Source organism: Quercus lobata, chromosome 3, assembly GCF_001633185.2.
Source record: "Quercus lobata isolate SW786 chromosome 3, ValleyOak3.0 Primary Assembly, whole genome shotgun sequence".
Classification (NCBI taxonomy): domain Eukaryota; kingdom Viridiplantae; phylum Streptophyta; class Magnoliopsida; order Fagales; family Fagaceae; genus Quercus; species Quercus lobata.
Genome location: NC_044906.1, coordinates 47,388,463 through 47,409,247, shown reverse-complemented (window position 1 = coordinate 47,409,247; position 20,785 = coordinate 47,388,463). Strand labels below are relative to the sequence as shown.

Genomic DNA, 20,785 nt, shown 5'->3' with positions numbered 1-20,785 from the left:
AAAAAGAAACCATTAGAGAAAGTTGACCGTCCATCAAAGAAGCCAAAGGTGGTGACGGGGCCTAACTCTGGTGAGACTCCAGCCAAATTGCCCCTGAAGCCTGGCTTGGGAATTGGGAAAGGCTTGATGAAGGGTGTTGACACCGTCGCAGAAAAATGCCCCGTCCTCCTCTGTGAAGACTTGAGATATGCCCTCAAGCAATTTTTGTCCATCATCAAGGATGACGATTATGAAGACTTGGGAAACCATGCCATTGAGGCCATGGGGGAGACGGGCCTTTTTAGTCTGGTATAGGTATGTCTAACCATCCTCCTTACCTTCGTTTTGTCCAACCGTTGTCTCATTCTAACTTCCACTTTTGAATCTTGTAGGGGGTCGTCATGATGACAAAGGTCTTATGGACCAATGTACGTCCCATGAGACGGTGATCACCCATTTGAGGGAGAAAGTTGAGGCGAGGGATGCAGAGCTGAGGGAGCTGATGGCTTGGAAGGGAATTCAAGTTAATAAGTTTGATTTGACCAAGCAGCTTTTGAAGGAGTCGGAGGCCCAGGTTGAGGCATTGAAGAAGATCCTTACAAACAAGGAGGCAGAGATCTCGAAGGCAAAGCGTCACCTCTGTCAGGCTAAGGAGGAAGCGATGTGAGAGTATCGTGACTCCGATGCCCTCTTGAAGGAGCTTGGGGGCTCCTTTGCTGATGGTTTTGATGACTGCTTTTGTCAGGTCAAAGCCTTTTTCCCTAACTTGGATCTTTCTCACGTGTCCATTGATGCCCAAGCTCAGACTCCTGCATAGCCTGTTTACTTCGAAGGAACAGACGAGCTCTTCACCGATGAGACCAACCCCAATCCTCAAGGTGACTGGGATGCAGTTCCGGTGACCAAGAGAAATCCGTTAAGGACATGGCTCGTTACCTTGAAGGGGATCGAACCGTGAATGAGAAAGCTGAGGATACCCCTGTTGCCCAGTTGTAGTTTTTTTTCTTTCTTACTTGTAAATTCTTAGTTTTTATCTTTTGAGAGAATTGTACTCATTTTCTTCCGTCGACCTAATATGTCAAAATTTTCCTTATTGTAGGTTTTTATATATTATCCTTTTATCCGTCAATTATACTTATTTATTTATATGTTGCTTTCTATTTTCAAATTTTGAGACCTTTTCTTGCTTGTACTAATTCCTCGAGAACTTAGCATACCCGTCCACCGATGTTTCCTTGTGGACTTCACAATACTCATGTTACTCACTGTGGTGGGTCTGTCTACCTGTGGAATTGGTCCTCTTTTGATTAATCCTTCTTGGTGACCCCGTCACATTATTTTTGGACGAATCCGTCCATCTTGTGGGTTTACAATTTTGACTCACCCCTTAAGGTGAACCCGTCCACTTTGTGTGGACTTTGTGATGAACCTTGTTCGCCCTTAGGATGAATCCGTCCATCTTGTGGACCGCATAGATCGTAGATCACCCCCTTAGAATGAACCTGTCCACATATGGATTAATTTTCAACCGGCCACATATGGATTAATTTTTTGCTCACTCCTTAGTGGACCCATCCACTTATGGACTTGATATAATCTTAAATCACCCTTAGGATGAACCCGTCCATTGTGTGGACTTTATATAATCTTTGATCATCCCTTAGGATGAACCCGTCCACTTATGGACTAATTTTCTGCTCACCCTTTGGTGAACCTGACCACTTATGGACTTGATATAATCTAAAATCACCCCTTTTGAGGTGAACCCGTCCATTGTGTAGACTTTATATAATATTTGATCATCCCTTAGGATGAACCCGTCCATTTATGGACTAGTTTTCTGCTCACTCTTTGGTGAACCCGTCCACTTATGGACGGTATAATCTGAAATCACCCCTTTTGAGTTGAGCCTGTTCTTTTTGGATGCAATAATTTATGGTCACCCCCTTTGGGATGAATCTATCCATTTCAGACTTAATAATGATAATGTAGAAATGCAGATAGCACACATGGCATTTCTGAATAACTCCTCTTATTGTGATAAATATGTGCGTAGAAATTGTCTTTTCAAAAAAAAAAAACTACCATTCAAGCTTAAAAGAAACTGTAGGTAGTAAATATTTAACTAAAAAGAAATAAAATGGAAATGAGGAGCATTGTTGTCCATGCTATTGTCTATGGGTAGTACTTCTTTAGGTGTTTTGTGTTCCTGGGGTGGTGCAACTTTTGCCCGTCTAGTGTCTCCAGGTGGTAAGTCCCTTTCCTCTGCCATGATGCAATTCTATAGGGTCCCTCCCAATTAGGATCGAGCTTTCCTTGGGTGGGATCTCTAGTGGCACCCGTCACCTTTCTCAAGACAAGGTCTCCAACCTTGAAGTCTCTGTGTTTGACTTTGGAGTTGTAGTGCTTGGCCATTAGGTCCTAGTACTGCGCAAGCCTCTGTTCAGCTATTGCCTTGACTTTGTCTACTAGGTCGAGTTGCAAATGCATGGCCTCGTTGTTCTTCTTTTCGTCATAATTGTCCACCCTGTAGCTTATAAGTCCGACCTTAGCTGGGATAACTGCTTCACTCTCGTATGTTAGTAGAAACGGTGTCTCCCCTATTGGTGTTCTTGATGTCGTTCTATATGCTTATAGCACACTTGGCAACTCTTCTGGCCATACACCCTTTGCCCCCTCGAGTTGAGTCTTGATGATTTTAAGCAATGATCGGTTTATGACCACTAGTTGTCCATTGGCCTGAGGGTGGCAGGAGATGAGTAGTGATTCTTGATTCTTAGTTGCGAGCAAAAATCTCTAAATGTGTCGTTATTGAACTGCTTCCCGTTGTCAGAGATAAGCACTTTGGGTATACCGTACCTGTAGACGATGTTCTTCCATATGAAGCATCGTACATTTCTTTTCGTGATGGTGGCTAGTGCTTCGGCTTCTACCCACTTGGTGAAGTAGTCTATACTGACTACTAGGAATTTCAGCTGTTGCATTGTTGTTGGGAACAAGCTCATGATGTCTAATCCCTATTGCACGAAAGGCCATAGGGCCGTTATTGGAGTGAGTTCTTCCGACGGCTACCGGATGAGGTTGGCAAACCTCTAGCACTTGTCACATGTTTTGACGTAAGCAATGGCATCCTTCTGCATGGTAGGCCAGTAGTATCCTGCTCTAATTAGTTTGTGCACTAATGACCGTGACCTGAAGTGGTTCTCGCAGACTCCTTTGTGGACTTCTCTCATGACATAGTCTACTTCCTCTGGGATGAGACACCTCAGATACGGTCGAGAGAAGCCCCTTTTGTGTAGAATTCCTTTAATTAGAACGAAGCGCGCTACTTGAAATTTCAATTTCCTTATAGCTTCCTTATCGTCAGGCAATATGCTGTCTTTCAGGTAGAAGGTTATTGGTGTCATCCAATAATTCCCCAAACCTATCTCTCACACATTGACGCCGTCTATTAATGGTGAGATTTGAACAAAGGATAGTACCTGACTGGGGATGAGCATGTGTTCTGTTAAGGCAGCTTTAGCAAGATGGTCGGCGTGCTCGTTCTCCTCCCTTGGTACTTGAACAAACTTCACTTGAAGGTCATTTACTTGATCCTTCACTTGCTTAAGGTACTTCTTCATCTGTTCGTTTTTGCATTCATAGTTGCCATTAACCTGACTGGTTACTACTTGGAAATTGCAATACATGACCATATTTTCAACTCTTGCTATCTTGGCAAGATCCAGCCCTATTATTAAAGCTTCATATTTTGCCTCGTTATTGGTCGTAAGGAAGTCAAGACGGACCATAAATTCAACCTCGTCACCTTCTGGGTTATGGAGTATCACACTAGCTTCGCCTGCTTGTCTGGTGGATGATCCGTCCATGTGGATACTCCATTGGGGGACTTCTCCTGCCCCCTAGTCTTCTACGTGCGTGAATTTCGTGATAACTTGCCCCTTTATGGCCATGCGGGGGCGATACTATACATCAAACTTGCTTAATTCAATTTCCCACAATGCCATCTGTATGGCCACCTCGGGGCTGCTCATTGCTCGTTGTAGAGGCTTGTCTGTCAGGACAATCACTATGTGTGCTTGAAAGTAGGGTTTGAGTCTGCGAGTTGCTGTTACCAGGGCAAAAGATAGCTTTTCCATTGGTGGGTGCTTTTCTTCTGCTTCCCGAAGTGTTCGGCTTGTGAAATATACAGGCTTTTGAACTCTGTCCTCCTCTCTGACCAAAGCTACGCTAACAGCAGCTAGGGAAACAGTAAAGTATAGGAACAATTCTTCTCCTAGTTTGGACGGGCTTAGTAATGGCGGGGAAGAAAGATATCTCTTCAGTTCCTCAAATGCTTGTTGACAATCATTCATCCGCTTAAAAGACTTCTTCAATGTGTGGAAGAAAGGTAGGCACTTATCCGTTACTTTTGAAACGAATCTATTTAGTGCGGCTATCTTACCATTCAGGCTTTGCACCTCTTTGATGGTCTTTGAGGCAGCTAGCTCCATTATGGCCTGTATTTTATCAGGGTTGACCTTAATACCCCTTTGTCATGAACCCTAGGAATTTCTTGGCCATCACTCCGAAAGAGCACTTGTTTGGATTCAGCTTCATGTTATAAGACCGAAGGGCGTTAAAGGCCTTTTGGAGGTCGTTCAAGTGGTCGTCCTCCCGTATGTATTTTACTAGCATGTCATCCACGTAGACTTGCACATTCCTCCCAATTTGATGCAGAACATTTTGTTCATTAGCCTTTGATACGTAGCACCCGCATTCTTAAGTCCGAATAGCATCACTTTATAACAATAAACACCCTGGCTGGTGACAAATGAAGTCTTTTTTTGATCGGCCTCGTCTAGCTTGATCTGGTTATACCCAGAAAAAGCGTCCATGAAACTTAGTAGCTGGTGTCTTACCGTTGAGTCCACCAAGGTGTCGATCCTCGGGAGAGGATAGTTGTCCTTGGGGGAGGCCTTGTTTAGGTCCGTGAAGTCCACACATATCTTCCATTTTCCGTTAGCTTTATTGACCATTACCACATTCGCCAGCCAGTCGGGGAAGTACACCTCTCGGATGAAGTCTGCTTCTTGTAATTTGTGAACTTCTTTGGTTATAGCCTCGTCGCGCTTCTATGTGAACACCCTTTTTTTTTCTGGCAAATGGGAGAGAATGAGGGTAATACATTTAACTTGTGGACTATGATGGATGGATCAATTCCGGGTATGTCCTTATGACTCCAGCGAACACATCTTGGTTCTCCTTTAGAAATGTTGTCAGTGCTTGATGGATTGGCGGACTAGCCAGAGTGCTGATCCTGGTTGTTTGGTCAGGCTTGGAGTCGTCAAGGAGTACTTCTTCCAGTCCTTCCACTGGTTCTGCCATCGTCCACTGCTCTTCTATTCACATAGTTTGCAAATAATCGTCCATTTCCAGCATGACAATGTAGCATTCGCGTGCCGCCACTTGATCTCCTCGCACCTTCTTTACTCCGTACTCCGTAAGGAACTTGATCATCAAATGGTAAGTTGAAGTTACGGCCTTCCAAGAATTCAAAGTAGGACAACCAAATATGGCATTGTAAGTGGACGAACATTTAACAACCAAGAACGTGACATGCCTAGTGATCTGTTGTGGGTAATCTCCAATTGTAATGGATAGAGTGATTGCTCCTAGGGTGTGTACCCTTGTTCCTCTGAATTCGACAAGTGGTGCATTAACTGGAATCAACCGTTCCCTATCAATCCTCATCTGCTGGAATTCGGGGTAGTAGAGGATGTCGGTAGAGCTCGCATTATCCATAAGGACTTAGGGGGTGTTGTAGTCCCCTACTCGAATGCTAACCATGAGCACATCATCGTGAGGGTGGTGGAGATGTCTGACATCTTTGTGAACCCAATGATAGGGCTGTCGATTCGTGCTATCTTTGAGACGAATCCTATTAACTGGACGTTCTGAACCATCTGTGGTTCCTTCTACGATTATTCTTATTTCTCTTAGCGGAGGTCTGGGATGCTCGTTTTCTCTCCTAGCAGGTGGTTCTTCGAGCTGGTTCATCCTTTCCTTACTGATGAACCTTTGCAACTTCCCTTACCTGATAAGTGCTTCTATCTGTTGCTTTAAGTCATAGCAATTGGATGCATCATGATCGTGGTCGCGGTGGAAGCGACAGTACTTGTCTTTAGGCCTCTTGCTAGGGTCTCCCTTCAACTTGCCAGGGAATGTCAGGGCTCCTTCGTCCTTGATTTGCATCAGGTCTTGATCAATCAGGGTGTTTAGCGATGTGAAACTTGCGAATCTTTCGGTGGGAGGCTTTGAGTGTTTAGCTTCCCTTTTATCTCTTATCCTTGCTATTTTTCACCCTCTGTCCTGTTGTGATTGAATCTTTCTCTCTTTTTGGGCTTTTCTTCGCGAGCCAGCAGTGCATTTTTCGCGTTCATATACTTAGTAGCCTTATAGAGCACATCTGAAATAGTTTTTGGGTCATTTTTGTATAGAGAAAACAAAAACTTACCCTTTTGTAGCCCATTAGTGAATACGGAGATGAGTATCTTGTCGTCCGCTTCATCAATCGAGAGAGCCTCTTTGTTGAAGCTGGTTATGTACGATCTTAGCTTCTCATCCTCTCATTGCTTAATGTTCATTAGGCATACTGTAGACGTTTCGTACCTATGCTCCCCGATAAAGTGTGAGGCAAACTGGGCACTTAACTCCTTAAAGGTACTAATGGAGTTGGGCATCAACCTACTGAACCAAATCCTCGCAAGGCCCTTCAACGTAGTAGGGAAGACCCTGCACATGATCTCGTATGCCATTCCTTACAGGTGCATTAGGGTCTTAAAAGAGTTTAGGTGATCCAAGGGATCCTTTGACCCGTCGTAGGCTTTTACCTTTGCCATATGGAACTTTGGTGGAAGGGAGAATGAGGTGACCTGTGTGGTAAAGGGCAAGTCCGTCCGATGGACTAGCTTGTCGAGGTCGCTTGACACTTATCATCTGAGGGCATTCATCATTAAGTCCATCCATTCCTTCATCATCTGCATTTCTGTGACCATGCATGGTGGAACAGTATCCGTAGTGGATGGACAGCTTATACCCTATCGCTCTTGTCTGCTTGGGGAATTGCTGCCTTCTGGCCCCTCTTGGTTCCTTTTCTTAGCGCTAGTACCTTCTTAGTCATTCTTCTAGGCGTTAAGCTCTGCGTTCTTTTGGCGTAGCTGCTCCTCTAGATCATGATTCTACTTGGTGAGGCGTTCCAATACTATTGCGAAGGTTTGAACCTATCCCTCAAGGGTAGTGGTGCATGGTTCGTCACCCTGATTGTTAATGGTCATTGTCATCGAACGAGTAAGTACCATGCAACTTTCCATCTGAGAAGCGGTAAGTATGGCTTACTGTCTTTCCCCATAGACGGCACTAACTGATGATGCCGAAAATCGTCAATTAGTCGCACGGTTCTCACATGCTCAAGACAACACCTACACAACACAAAACAAGAAGACCTTAGGAGAGTACCGGTGTGGTACCAGCCAAAGAGCCTCTGAAGGTTAAGTTAGAGAATGTTCGCAACTCTAGAGTGCTAAAGTAGGGGAAAATTATGCATACCTTGGTTTGTGAGTGCTTTGGGGTTTTTATAGTAGTGTAGAACCGACCTTCCTCTTTCTTGGGGAAAGGGAACTTTTCTTTATAAGGAAGATCCTCATAAAAGCACTTATTTTACGGGATCCTTTCCATATAACAATTTTGTTGATTAGGGTTAATTATGAGGCACAAGATATTTCCTTTTGAAGTTTCTTGAGGACTACTTAAACCACGTGGATATCACGTGACCTTGCCGCCGTCCACATTGTATCCATCCACTTTCTCATCCGTCCTCCATGGAGAATCCATCCTTTTCTATACACGCTCCCCGTCTTCTTCCATCATCTTGATCACAAGCTAAAGGTACCGTCGCTCATGACTGATTTAGTAGAATGAGACCGTTTACATCTATTTCACCGTCTTCACTCTATTTGTCCAATCATTTTATATTTTCTTTACTATTTTCTTCTTTAAGTTTCATTTTCATGTTTAATTCTTTTTTCTTTTCTTTTTTTGAAGGACATGTTTAAAACTAATAAAATTCTTATGGATTAGTATTTGGTATGCCATAACACTATGGTGAGAGTTTATATAAAATATTGAAAAAGAACGGAATAGATTGTGATAATCTTATTTATAATGTGTTTGGTAGTTTATAAGCATAGGTGGAATATAATGAAAAGATATATATATATATATAATTTTCACTACTGTATCAATTTTTTTTTTAATACAAGATAAAATTTTACTCTAGAATAATCTATGTTTATATGTGTGTAAAGTTCCATCCTGGAGACTTAAACCCTGGCCCTTGCCCTGGCCCCCCTCCCCCCACATTCTATAAGCACTTATATTTATAGAGTGACAATTGTGCCAAGGATGCATGGTAGTACTATTGTATCATTTACTATTGTAGAGATTTTAAAAAGTATGAAGTTGATATTTCATCTTTATTTTATTAAATGAACTAATGTTTTTTTTATACTTTTGGGAAGAATATTTATGAGAGAATAAAATGAAATAAATACGTACTAAACTCTCAAACAAGGAAATTCATGAAATATTTCTTAAAAGTTAGACGTTTAAGGAGGTGGAAACCTGAAGAAAAAGTTTTCTATATAATTTTGATTGTTCTACTTTACTATTCCATGAATCACAGCTTGTCAAATATCATTTTTTCTTTCCTTATAAAATAATTAAAATTTAAAATGAAAAAAAAAAAAAGACACTTGACATGCTATAAGTAGTGGAGTATAAATTGGAACACTAATGGTCTGTTTGGATTGAGGGAGAGGGAGGGGGAGTAAAGTAGAGTAGAGTAAATTTAGTACAAAATTAGCTTATTTTTAGTCAACTCTACTTTACTCCCCTCCACTCCCCCTCCTTCCCTGCTTCATCCAAACATGCCATAAGTTTGGATTAAGGGTCCCAGGGAGGGAAAGTGGGAGGGGGGGGGGGGGAAGTAGAGTAGAGTTAACTGAAAATAAGCTAATTTTGGGTCAATTCTATTCTACTCTACTCTACTCCCCTTTCTCTCAACTCAATCCAAACAGACCATAAAGTTAACTGTAGATTTCATTTCATTGAGACTCAACTGTTACAAACACTTGGTCGCACATGCTAGTGAATCTATTCAAGTAGTGTCTTTCTTGGTATCTCATAGTATAGTTTAGGTCAAATGCTACTTTTGGTAACAATGGGATAATTCTATATGATTAAGTCAAAAAAGAAAGAAAAAAAAGGGTAGAATTGCAATTTCATCCCTATACATTTGATTATGTCAATTTTGCTTCCAACTAGTAATTGTATCAATTTTTTTTCGTAAAATCAAGTAAATTTTATCATTAAAGTCAACTTCTGATGATAAGATTGAATTGACTATTTAAGTTGAGGGAAAAAAATTAATACAATTAATAATTGAATGACCTTAACACAAGTATACTTATAAGGATGAAATTGAACATGTGATGATGTATAAAGACCAAAGTTGTAGTTTAACCAATATTTTACGATAAAAAACAAAAAAAGAAAGAAATAAAGGAAATCCTACCATGAGACATTTATGGATTCCGTTCCATTCTAATCAGAAAGTTGAAAAATACCATACCGATAATAGGAATTGGCTTTATAAACATGGGCCTTAATAGAGCCATTTTACAAATAATCTTTCAGGGCTTTATTGGCGCTACACTTTTTTTCTTGGTGGGAACAAGGTATTTGAAGTTCGAATATGTGTGAAAACACAAGAACTGTTTAGACCCCCAAATTAAAGATTATAGCTCAATTGATTTTACTCTAACTTAAACTAAGTGAAGAATAGAGTAAATGCGAGCGAACAAACATTGCAACTACTCTAAGCCATATTCATCAAATATCAAAAATAAAATGAAAGCTAAAAGAGTAGAGAAGAAGGATGTAAATATAAGATAACACTGCGATGCGTTATCGAAGAGGAAACCGAAGAACTCAGCGAAAAACCTCTCCACCGCTCTCCAAGTGATAAATCAATCCACTAGAGAATAAAGTTGGAGTACATGAATAACAAAAGACCCTTCAAGCCTAGTCTACCTAATGTACTTGAGCCCTCTAAACTCCTGCTACCTATTGACTTAACAAAGCCTTGTCTTCTCTAGCTCTCTAGATCCCGCAATACGCCCGATTGCATCCGCCAAGCCTCACCGGCTTCTTTTGGTAAATCCCTAAAGCTTCCCAAGCTCCAAAACACTCTCTACACTCCAAAAAAGTGTGGGTTGTGTTTGGGTACAAATCTCCTCTCAATGTATGACAATAGGAGAGGGAAGGAGAAGAGGCTAGAATGATTTCTTACTAAGGATGAATAGCTCTCTCTCTAAAAAATGGGTGTGTGTTGTAGAAAACCTATCTAAGGTTTTTTTCTTTGAATAGCTTCTCATACTTTTATGGGTAATGAGGGTATATATAGTATGGGTGAAGGGTAAGAAAGTCACACTTAAAATCCTCCAAGCAAAGATTTTTGTGGGTAGAGTGAAGGCCTTACCCGCGAGACATTCATGAAATCCTCTAGGTTGGCATGAATCTTTAGCTTCCAGCATGTGCTTCTAACGCAGCTCTTTTGTAGGTTAGATTCTCGTGAGCTTCTTGCGAAATCCACTTGTTCTTTATTTCATGCTCGATTCTTCACCAACTTAATACTAAACCCAATACAATAAAATCCCACAAAATACAAGGAACAAAATTAAAGCAAATACAACACTTTTTGTCATGGAATAAAGCCAATATAAAACATAGTTTTAAATCACAACTTTACAGCATTATAGAATACGTCTTGCTTATCTAGATGAAATGGGCGGAATGGCAATCTGATTCAAAAAATATTCATGACTTTTAGTATCTTATCGGTGACTTCCTTTGCATTACCAGTGATGAGTCGTTTTGTTGCAGAATTTATAAAGTTGAGATTTACAACTATGTTTTATGTTAGCTTTATTCCATGACAAAAAGTGTTGTGATTGCTTTAATTTTGTTCCTTGTATTGTGGGATTTTATTGTATTGGGTTTAGTATTAAGTTGGTGAAGACTCAAGCTTAACTGAAGATCAGTGCATTTCGCAACTAGCTCGAGAAAAGGTTTCCCACAAAAAGGCATGTGAGAAGCACATGACTGGAAGCTGAAGAGTTGTACTAGGTTGTCAATTTTGCGAGTATTTTACGGGTAACACCTTCCCACGAGACTCTCTACCTAGAGGATTTTTAAGTGTGACTTTCTTAGCCTTTACCCATACTATATATACCCTTATTACCCACAAAAGTAAACGAGGCCATTCAGAGAGAAAAACCCTAGATATGTTTTCTACAACACACACACCCATCTTTTCGAGAGAAAGCTAGTCATCCTTAGTGAGAAATTGTAGCCTCTTCTCCTTCCCTCTCCCATTGTCATACCTTGAGAGGAGATTTGTACTCAAACACAACCCAAACCTATTCAGAGTGTAGAGAGTGTTTTGGAGCTTGGGAAGCTTTAGGGAATTGCCAAAAGAAGCCGGTGAGGCTTGGCGGATGCAATCGGGCGTATTGCGAGATCCAGAGAGCTAGACAAGACATGATTCCGAGAAGTCTTGTTGGAGTAGGAGCTTGGAGATTTTAGGTGCATCGGGTAGATTAGGCTTGGAGGATCTCTTGCTAACCTTTGTATCCTAACTGATTGTCTAGTGGATCTTTTACCGCTTGGAGGGCGGCGGTAAGGTTTTTTGCCGAGTTCTTCGGTTTCCTCTTCAATAACACATCACTGTATCATCTTGTGTTTGTATTTCTTTTCCCTTATTCTTGTGCTTTACTTTTATTGTTTTTTGTTCATATTTTTGCACTAGAGTAGTATCGGTTGATTGCGCTTCATTTACTCTTGTTTCCGCACTTAGATAAGTTAGAGTAAAAGCAATCTAGCCGTAATTTTTAATTGGGGGTCTAAACAACTTTTGTGTTTTTAACACATTTATGAGCTTTCAATTGGTATCAGAGTGGGTACACTTATTTTGGTTTCATTACCTAAGTGTGATCCTTGACCCCTTGTGTGTTTTGCCATGGAAAATTCTTTGTATGCTTCTATGGATATTGTGATCCTTGACCCCTTGTGTGTTTTGCTATGGAAAATTCTTTGTATGCTTCTATGGATATTGTTGATTGTAACATGCCATGTGTTTATGAAAATACCTTTTTGAGTGTTTATCTACATGATTGTGATGCCATGTTACATGAATCTATGGGTGTTGTTGTTGATATTCAAAATGTCAAACTCTTAAAGGAAAAAGCTAAGAAATTTCATGAGAATTTCAGCAAGTTCATTTGTGAAAAAGATGATTTGATTGCTAAGCTCAATGAATCTAATAAATTGGTTGAAAAGTATAAGAAACTTGCTGAACAGTCTCTTGAAAAACTAAAGGAGTTTGAGTGTTTAAATATGGACTTGGATGCTAAACTTTTTTTGTTTAACAAACTTGTTGATAAGCTAAAATGTGTAAATGAATCTCTTAAGTTGCATGTCAAGTGTTTGATTTCTGAACCTATTACTAAAAATGATGAAAATATTTGTTGCAATCATGTTGTAGTACCTGATTTTGTGCCTATTGTAAGTTCTACCTCTAAAGATAGATCGGTGTACATTCCTCCACACAAAAGAAACCAAAAAGTGGAGAGAAAGGATCTTAAACCTAAGCCTATGTTTAGGTCCCATCCTAGGGAATTGAGTGGATCTAAGTTTGTTCATACATGCCACCATTGCGGTGTGATTGGTCATATAAGACCTCAATGTCCAAAGTTAAAGAGAGAACAAACTCATGTTGCTAGATTCCTTCCCAAAAGGCCTAGTGGACCTAAACACATTGTTTGTCACAATTGTGGTGCTTTTAGTCATCTTAGACCTCATTGCTCTAAGTTTCATGTTCTTAAAAGAATCAAAAGAAAAGAGAAACTTGAACTTCATGGAAATTGTGCTTTGCAAGCTAAACCGAATTTGATGGAAAATGGTAAGTTTTTGAAGAAAGTTTTTAATGTTCTTACCTCCTTGTCTATGTGCATCTTCGGTTCTCATTCTTCCAACCCTCGTCTCACTTCTCATGAGACACTCATTCCAAACAATCATTCCGTTTGGATGAGAAAGAGTTCCTATGGTTGAGCTTATGCTCTTTTGGTCCTTGATCTAATTCTTTCGATCTTTGTAGGACCTTTAATGCATTAGATGCTTCATTGTAATGCATTTGTGCATCATGCATCTTTTTATATGCATTATTTTGTTTTTGTTGAAGTGTGTTCAAAAATTTCAAAAACCCATAAAAATTGAAAAATCTTCAAAAAGTTTGATCGCTTGTGTTGTGTATATCACATGTGAGTTTGGCCTAGTACCTTCATACTAATGGCGTAGTGCATTTATGAGCCTAGCTTGTTATGTATGCATATATATCTAAGTTGGAGAAATCTTAAAAACTATGTGTGATTGTTGTAAATAGATCTTCAAACTTGTCATGAATGATTGGTCAATAGTCTTGATGGTCTTGGTACTTGCATAGACTTGTTCCTATATCTCTTCCCACTTTATTTTTATATTTTTGCTTAAAGAGCTCAACAAATTGTAAATCTCAAAATGAAAAGAGATAATGAGCTATAAAAGTCGTCGCACATACTAGAATTTGATTAGGAAAAAGGGAAAGCGACATTTTAAATTGAAATGTATGGTGCTTAAAAAGCCAAAGGCTAACTCTCAATATTGAAATATCAAAAATTTCAAGCACCGATCTCAAAATGAGGTGTATTGTTCAAAAATTGATAAAATGTTATGCTTTGTTCAGAAGCCAAATGAAAAACTTCTAAGTTTTGTAATCATTTTCTTGTGGGAGGTCATATATGCTCATTTCTATAATGGAGATAGTCCACTTGACTTAGTTAGTACCAGTTGTGTATGACTTGATTGAATTGATAATTGAAACTTCACTCTAGTCTAAGGACTATTTCACATTTGATACTCACCCATAACACACAAGTTTAGTTTAACTAATACTTATCTTATTTGTGTGATTGTACATGTTCAAATATGATGTGTATGCTCAATTGCTTGCCGATCAAATCCAAAAAGATTTTTGAGTATTTTATATGTTTTTGAAAGTGATTTTATACTTTCGTGCTTTAAGTTTTTGTTTAAAATGCATTTTTGCGTTGTTCTTCAAAAACTTGTTCAGAGGCATTTTCGCGAGAAGCTCGCCACTAAGAGCTTCCCGCGAAAAGAGTTTAAGGGAAATCTAAAAATCTCATTTTCATACAAAGAGTATCGCGATTGTCTCGCGACTATTTCGTGACCAAGCACTTCTCGCGAAATTATTTTTAGGCAAAAACTGGAAAAACACAAGTTTCATACAAAGGCTATTGCGACTGTCTCGCGACTGTTTCGCAACTAAAGCTTCTCGCAAAGCTTCTGGGCTTCAGTGGTGTTTTTTGCAACTAATTTTGCGACTGTCTAACCGGCGAAAAACGCGTGTTTTCAGTTTTATAAGGCTGATGTGACAATGTTTTAAACACTCTATTTCCCTTGCATTGCCTTTCTTGAACCTCTCTCAACCCAAAACTGATTTTCTCTCAAAACCCCATCATTTTCAAGCTTATTTTCTACAAAATCAACTTCAAGGTATGTTTTCTTCAACATTCTTTTCATTTTTGTCTTAGATTATGTAGAAATTAACTTAGGGTTTTAAAATTGAGGATTTTCGAAAAAGGGGTTAGGTTCATGATTTTTAAGCAAAATTTTTTGAAAATTTTGATTGGGCCGTGTCCCATTTCACTTGTGTGTGTCTGTGTTGGCCCCTTGTGGCATTTTAAACTTGTATTGATGCATATTTTTCTTATGTTCATGCACTGTTTAACATACATGTGTAGTGTGTGTACTCCAAGTGTTTGATAAAATGCCCAAATGACATTTTCTCGTTGTTTTGGACTACGATGAATACCAAAATTTGGGAATTACCATGATTATTCATGTTTTGATCATTGGTTGTGTGTTTTATACACTTTGCCTCTTGGGTGCTTGCTCATGCATTGGTCATGCATCTCACATGCACACTAGATGCACCTTACTGCACACACTCTAACACTTGACATGTTTTTGCATTTACTCATGCTAGTTAAGTCTTTTTAGACATTTTAGCAAATTTAACATGTTCTTGTGTCTATGTCATGCCTAGGTATATATCATGTTCCATCATCCTTAGCATGTCATGTTTACTCTATGCTTTGTAGCATGTTTTTTTTTTTTATATATTTTTTTTATTTTTTATTTTTTATTTTTTTATGTTTTATCTTTCGTTTGAACTTCATTTTCTCATTCATCTTGTACCCCTCATGCATCATCTTTTACCCTTGTTCATATCTTATTTTTTTTCCCTCATTCCTCTTGATTCATTTGTCTATTTGTGACAAAAAAAGGGAAAGTATACCGGTGTGTTTTCGTCATTTCTATATGACTCATGTGCACATTCTTAGGGGGGGAAATTCCACCTTGTGCACATTCGTAGGGGGAGAAAGCCATAGGGAAGATGCATATACCAAGGGGGAGAAGACATCCTTTTTGAGAAAACCTTATTTTGTTTTGTTTTACCTTATGCTTGTTTTCTCGTTGTTTATGGTGCTCTGAGTTTTGTTTAGTATCTATGCTTTGTTGCTCTCATCGCATCATGCTTATGTGTTGGACATGCATATGTGTTGGACATGCATACATCCTTATGCTATTGTGCTTTATTGGTTGCATGTTTGGATGATCATTTGCTTTGCTATATGATCATTGTAGTCATTTCTATATGATTGTTTTGGTGTATGATTAAGTTGCTCGCATGTTTCACATAATGTTTACTTGATCGCAATTTACTTGTTACATTATAGTTGTCCTTTTATCACTTGATTTACCTTGAGGGTCTAATGTGTTTTGTGCAAGTGTTTTAGGTTACAGATATATATGTTCCAAATGCTTCACAGCTTCTAGATTTAGGTGTGAGTGAGTTTTGTCATTGTTCCCAAACTCATGTTTAAGTCTAGAGTCTGTTATAGGGTGTTTTGTCACAAAATAGCCAAAGGAGGAGATTGTAAAATTGTGATTTACAACTATGTTTTATGTTGGCATTATTCCATGACAAAAAGTGTTGTAATTACTTTAATTTTGTTTTTTGTATTTTGTGGGATTTTATTGTATTGGGTTTAGTATTAAGTTGGTGAAGACTCAAGCTTAACTGACGATCAGTGCATTTCACGACTAGCTCGCGAGAAGTTCGCGAGAAGGGTTCCCACGAAAAGGCATGTGAGAAGTACATGAGTGGAAGCTAAAGAGTTGTGCCAGACTGTCAATTTTGCGAGTATTTCACGGGTAAAGCCTTCCCGACCTATTCAGAGTGTAGAGAGTGTTTTGGAGCTTGAGAAGTTTTGAGGAATTGCCAAAAGAAGCTGGTGAGGCTTGGCGGATGCAATCGGGCGTATTGTGGGATTCAGAGAGCTAGACAAGACACAGTTCCGAGAAGCCTTGTTGGATTAGGAGCTTGGAGGGCTTAGGTGCATCGCGTAGATTAGGCTTGGAGGGTCTCTTGCCAACCCTTGTATCCCAACTGATTGTCTAGTGGATCATTTACCGCTTGGAAGGCGGTGAGAGGTTTTTCGACGAGTTCTTCAATTTCCTCTTCGATAACACATCGCCGTGTTATCTTGTGTTTGCATCTCTCTTCCCTTACTCTTGTGCTTCACTTTTATTGTTTGTTGTTCATGTTTATGCACTAGAGTAGTATCGGTTGATTGCGCTTCATTTACTCTTATTTCTACACTTAGATAACTTAGAGTAAAAACAATCTAGTTGTAATTTTTAATTGGGTGTCTAAACAACTCTTGTGTTTTTAACACATTTTTGAACTTTCAGAATTAATAATATTTGTTTGGAATAATTACTGGCCAAAATTTCTTTAATACCAAAAATACAAATTACATTTGCAATAGAAATTGGAATGATATTAACTCCTATTTATTCATTATCTATGTTACGCCAATTTTTCAATGAATACAAGTTTTTCAATGAAACTTTTATGTATCAAGAGACCCCTTCATTCCATCTCAGGCTGAATTCCAGTTCATCCAGTCAAATTTCGGTTTGCTTTTAAATTAAATAAAAAAACCTAAAAAAATAAATGTATTTTAATTTTAGGTAAAAAGCACATTTTAGTCCCTACATGTTTAGGCAATTCCCATTTTAGTCTCTACATTTTATTTTTACCGCTTTTAGTCCCTATCCTGAAAAACACTTCCCGTTTTGGTCCCTACCGTTACATCAAAAACGAAGAAAGCTGACGTGGCAAACGGCAGGAATAAATAATACTAAATTAATGTCCACGTGGCCTATCTTGCAAAGGTTAGTTACATCCCCGCCCTTAGTAGTCACGTGGCCCTCACGTGATAGTCCCTAACCCAAATAGAACTTTGAATCATGCCAAATTGAAATCCCTAACCCCCAAATTTCCTTAGCTCCTTGCTCACCAGTCACCAAATTTGGATCACAAATAACGGCAAGTCGTATATAAATAATTTGCTAAAAGTTGTATTCCTAGTTTTTCCAAAAATAATTTGTTTGTAGAAAAAGCAATGGCGTCGTTTCCTACAAACTCATTCTCTTTCTTCTACGTTCTATCTCTTTCTTTCTTTGAAATAAAAAAATAAAAAATCCAGGGCTCCCCGTTGTCTCACTCTCTCACTGCACAGCTCAGAAGAGAAACCGAGAGAGAGAGTAAAAGCAAAATAAAACCAAAAAAGAAAAGAGGTTCAACTTCAACTTATAGGATCCAAATTTAACACAAAGGTGTTCTATCACACCCAAAGAAGAAGTGGAATGGGTTCCCCTTTAGAACCACCCAATCTTCTCCACCATCACTACCACCACCACTGAAGACCACACTTCCACCTCTGCCACGTTATCACCGCGAAACCTTTTGGCTTGGGACGGAGCCACTAGGCTCTACTTCTGGGACTCCAACAAACACTGCCTCCATCGCATCTCCTTGGGGGTTAGGGACTATCACATGAGGGCCACGTGACTACTAAGGGCGAGGATGTAACTAACCTTTGCAAGATAGGCCACGTGGACATTAATTTAGTATTATTTATTCCTGCCATTTGCCACGTTAGCTTTCTCCGTTTCTGATGTAATAGCAGGGACCAAAACGGGAAGCATTTTTCAGGATATGGACTAAAGGCGGTAAAAATAAAATGTAGGAACTAAAATGGGAATTGCTTGAAAATATAGGGACTAAAATGTGCTTTTCGTCTTAATTGTATTTAATTCTTGTTATTTCATTAATGATAAGTAAATATGAGTATTAAATATGTATTTATGTTTATATATATTGACTATAATTTCAAAAAAATAAGCCGGAATTAATTGGTATTGAAATATTCCGTTTTCATAGAAAAACTGGAACAGCCATTGAAACGAAATTCACAACATTGCTATTATAAGAAATGAAGCCAAAAGAAAGAAAGGGAATATGAGAAATAATGATCTGTGTGAGAGTAAAAAAACGGAGTGACGATATCAGCTCTAGCCTGCTTCCTTTGCAATTGCATGCTTCTAGGCAGCTTGCCTGCTATCTTTAGCTCAAAATCCAGCTTGACCAAATTGTGCATAATTGCATACATCAGCTCCATTCAAGGCTTTCACCTTTGAAGTTATTATTTTACAAATTTATTCAAGGGAAATTATGGTAACGGATGCCTTTAAGGCAATGATTAACAATCCATTTTATAAAAGTTTTGACGTCACTTTTAGGGAAAATAAAAAAAAGCTATTAAAACATTAATTGCATTTTTTTTTCCCATAAAATTTTTTTAAATGGATTATTAGCCATTACCCTAAGAACATCCGTTAACATTTTCATTTTTTTTAATTATATAAAACCAGTATGCTCCCAACATCAATAGGTGTCCAACACATGCAACTGAGCATGTGACTTCATCAATACCTGCACTTACAGCTAGCTGCCCATTTCACACACAAACTGCATCATCAGCAATGAAGCAAGAGGATGAAAAATGCGATCCTCAATGATGTCCCTAAATGGTGATGTTTCCTAGGATGAAAGAAAAGCATTGACCTTTAACTAGGTATTGCTAATATTTTGAATTTTTTGAATTTTTTGTTACATCATTTAAATGCTCAAAGAGAGAATCACTATTCACACACCGCTAGTACTGTCCACAAACTTCCATCTGCCTCCATTTATCATAGGCTTCTTAATTTTTCCATAACTCTCTTACTCACTCTTATATATTGAGTTCAATCTTAGGACTGAAAGTAACTGAGTACTACAAAAATGGCAAGGTGCTTCGCTTCCTTATTCTTGGTTTTACTACTTCTATCTAGTGCAAGAGCTAGACCACTCTCATTCACAACCACTAGGCCTGAATCTAAACTGCATATACCAGTAAGTATTTATTAATTTCTGGCTTAAATAAGAAATGTTGTTGGCTTCAATGGTTGCCTTTTATATTACATGTATTTATAATTTATATATTCTTTGTTAGGAGGAATCAAGCATTGTTGATGGTAGCTGCAAGGGTATAGGAAGTGAAGAGTGTTTGATTAGAAGGTCCATGCTAGCTCATACGGACTATATCTACACTCAAGATGTCAAAGGACCATGATTCTACATTCCTTTCTTCACTTCAATATTGTATCAAGTTTTGAATTAAAGCTTTGTTTAGATTTTCAGATGGAACTTAAAATCTATCAGAGGAGTTCTTGATGTTGTATATACTCTTGTTTTTGTGTTATCGTAATTCCCTCTTCCATAAATAAAAATCCAAGATTTAAGTGGGTATAACTTATGAGCTTTGTGATTTGGGGAAACAGCTTCAATATTCTAGCAATGCTCCCTCTTCTAACTGAGTAATATATTACTTTACCCTTTTTTTTAATTTAATTGTTTTTTTTTTTTTGGGGACGAGAATTTAAATCTCTTGTTAGAAACATAGGAGTTACTAACTAGTTTGGCTCCATATGGATATTTACATCCTAAATTTAATGAGTGAATCCTAATGTTAAGTGAGAAAAGGGAGTATTATTCCGAACTGAATTATCCCAAGAAAGAAAGATTAATTAGGGAATTGAAATAAAATCCAAATTAATGACTGGAGACTGGTTGAGGTGGGGGTGAGGGTAGCAGTAGCTCTATACTAGAGAGTGGAATCGAAGTATATTAGGAGGTAGTGGCTCTATAATTGCTGTGAATAGTCGTGGGGGACTGTTAGGTGGCAAGGGCCGGTGAAGATTGCCCCGGTGATGGAGTAGCTGCTGGCTAGGCCAGTGAGCAATCAAGCAGGAGTGCAGGGCACATTATAAAATTGTAAGTACTTTTATGAATATTCAATGGTCTAAAATTTGACACAAGATTCTAGTTTTCACACTATTTTCTTTGATTTAAATTTTATGATTTAAAAAATAAAAATAAATTAAGCCTTAAGCCCAAGATAAGCCAAGAGAATGTTAATTGAGGGATTAAAAAGTCATTTTGATGTTGAAAAAAAAGGGGAAACAAAAGACACGAGGAATCTGGGCAAATGCTATTTTCATGCAAAAAAATATCAGCGTTTTGCTTATTTTTTCAAACTAATTAGGGGAATGCCTTTATTTTCAAACTCGATTTTCTCAAAATCAAGTTTCAATTTCAAACTCGATTTTTGGACAATTGAGTTATGGCAAACTA

At 38.5% G+C, this 20,785-nt stretch overlaps 1 long non-coding RNA gene across 1 annotated transcript; it reads left to right on the top strand.

Moving 5' to 3' along the window:
- The first annotated feature begins 19,021 nt into the window (after positions 1-19,021).
- LOC115979706 lies at positions 19,022-19,900 on the top strand. Its single transcript, XR_004089159.1, has 3 exons — positions 19,022-19,184; positions 19,367-19,504; positions 19,605-19,900. It is a non-coding gene; the product is annotated as an uncharacterized LOC115979706 (long non-coding RNA).
- Positions 19,901-20,785: the final 885 nt, after the last annotated feature.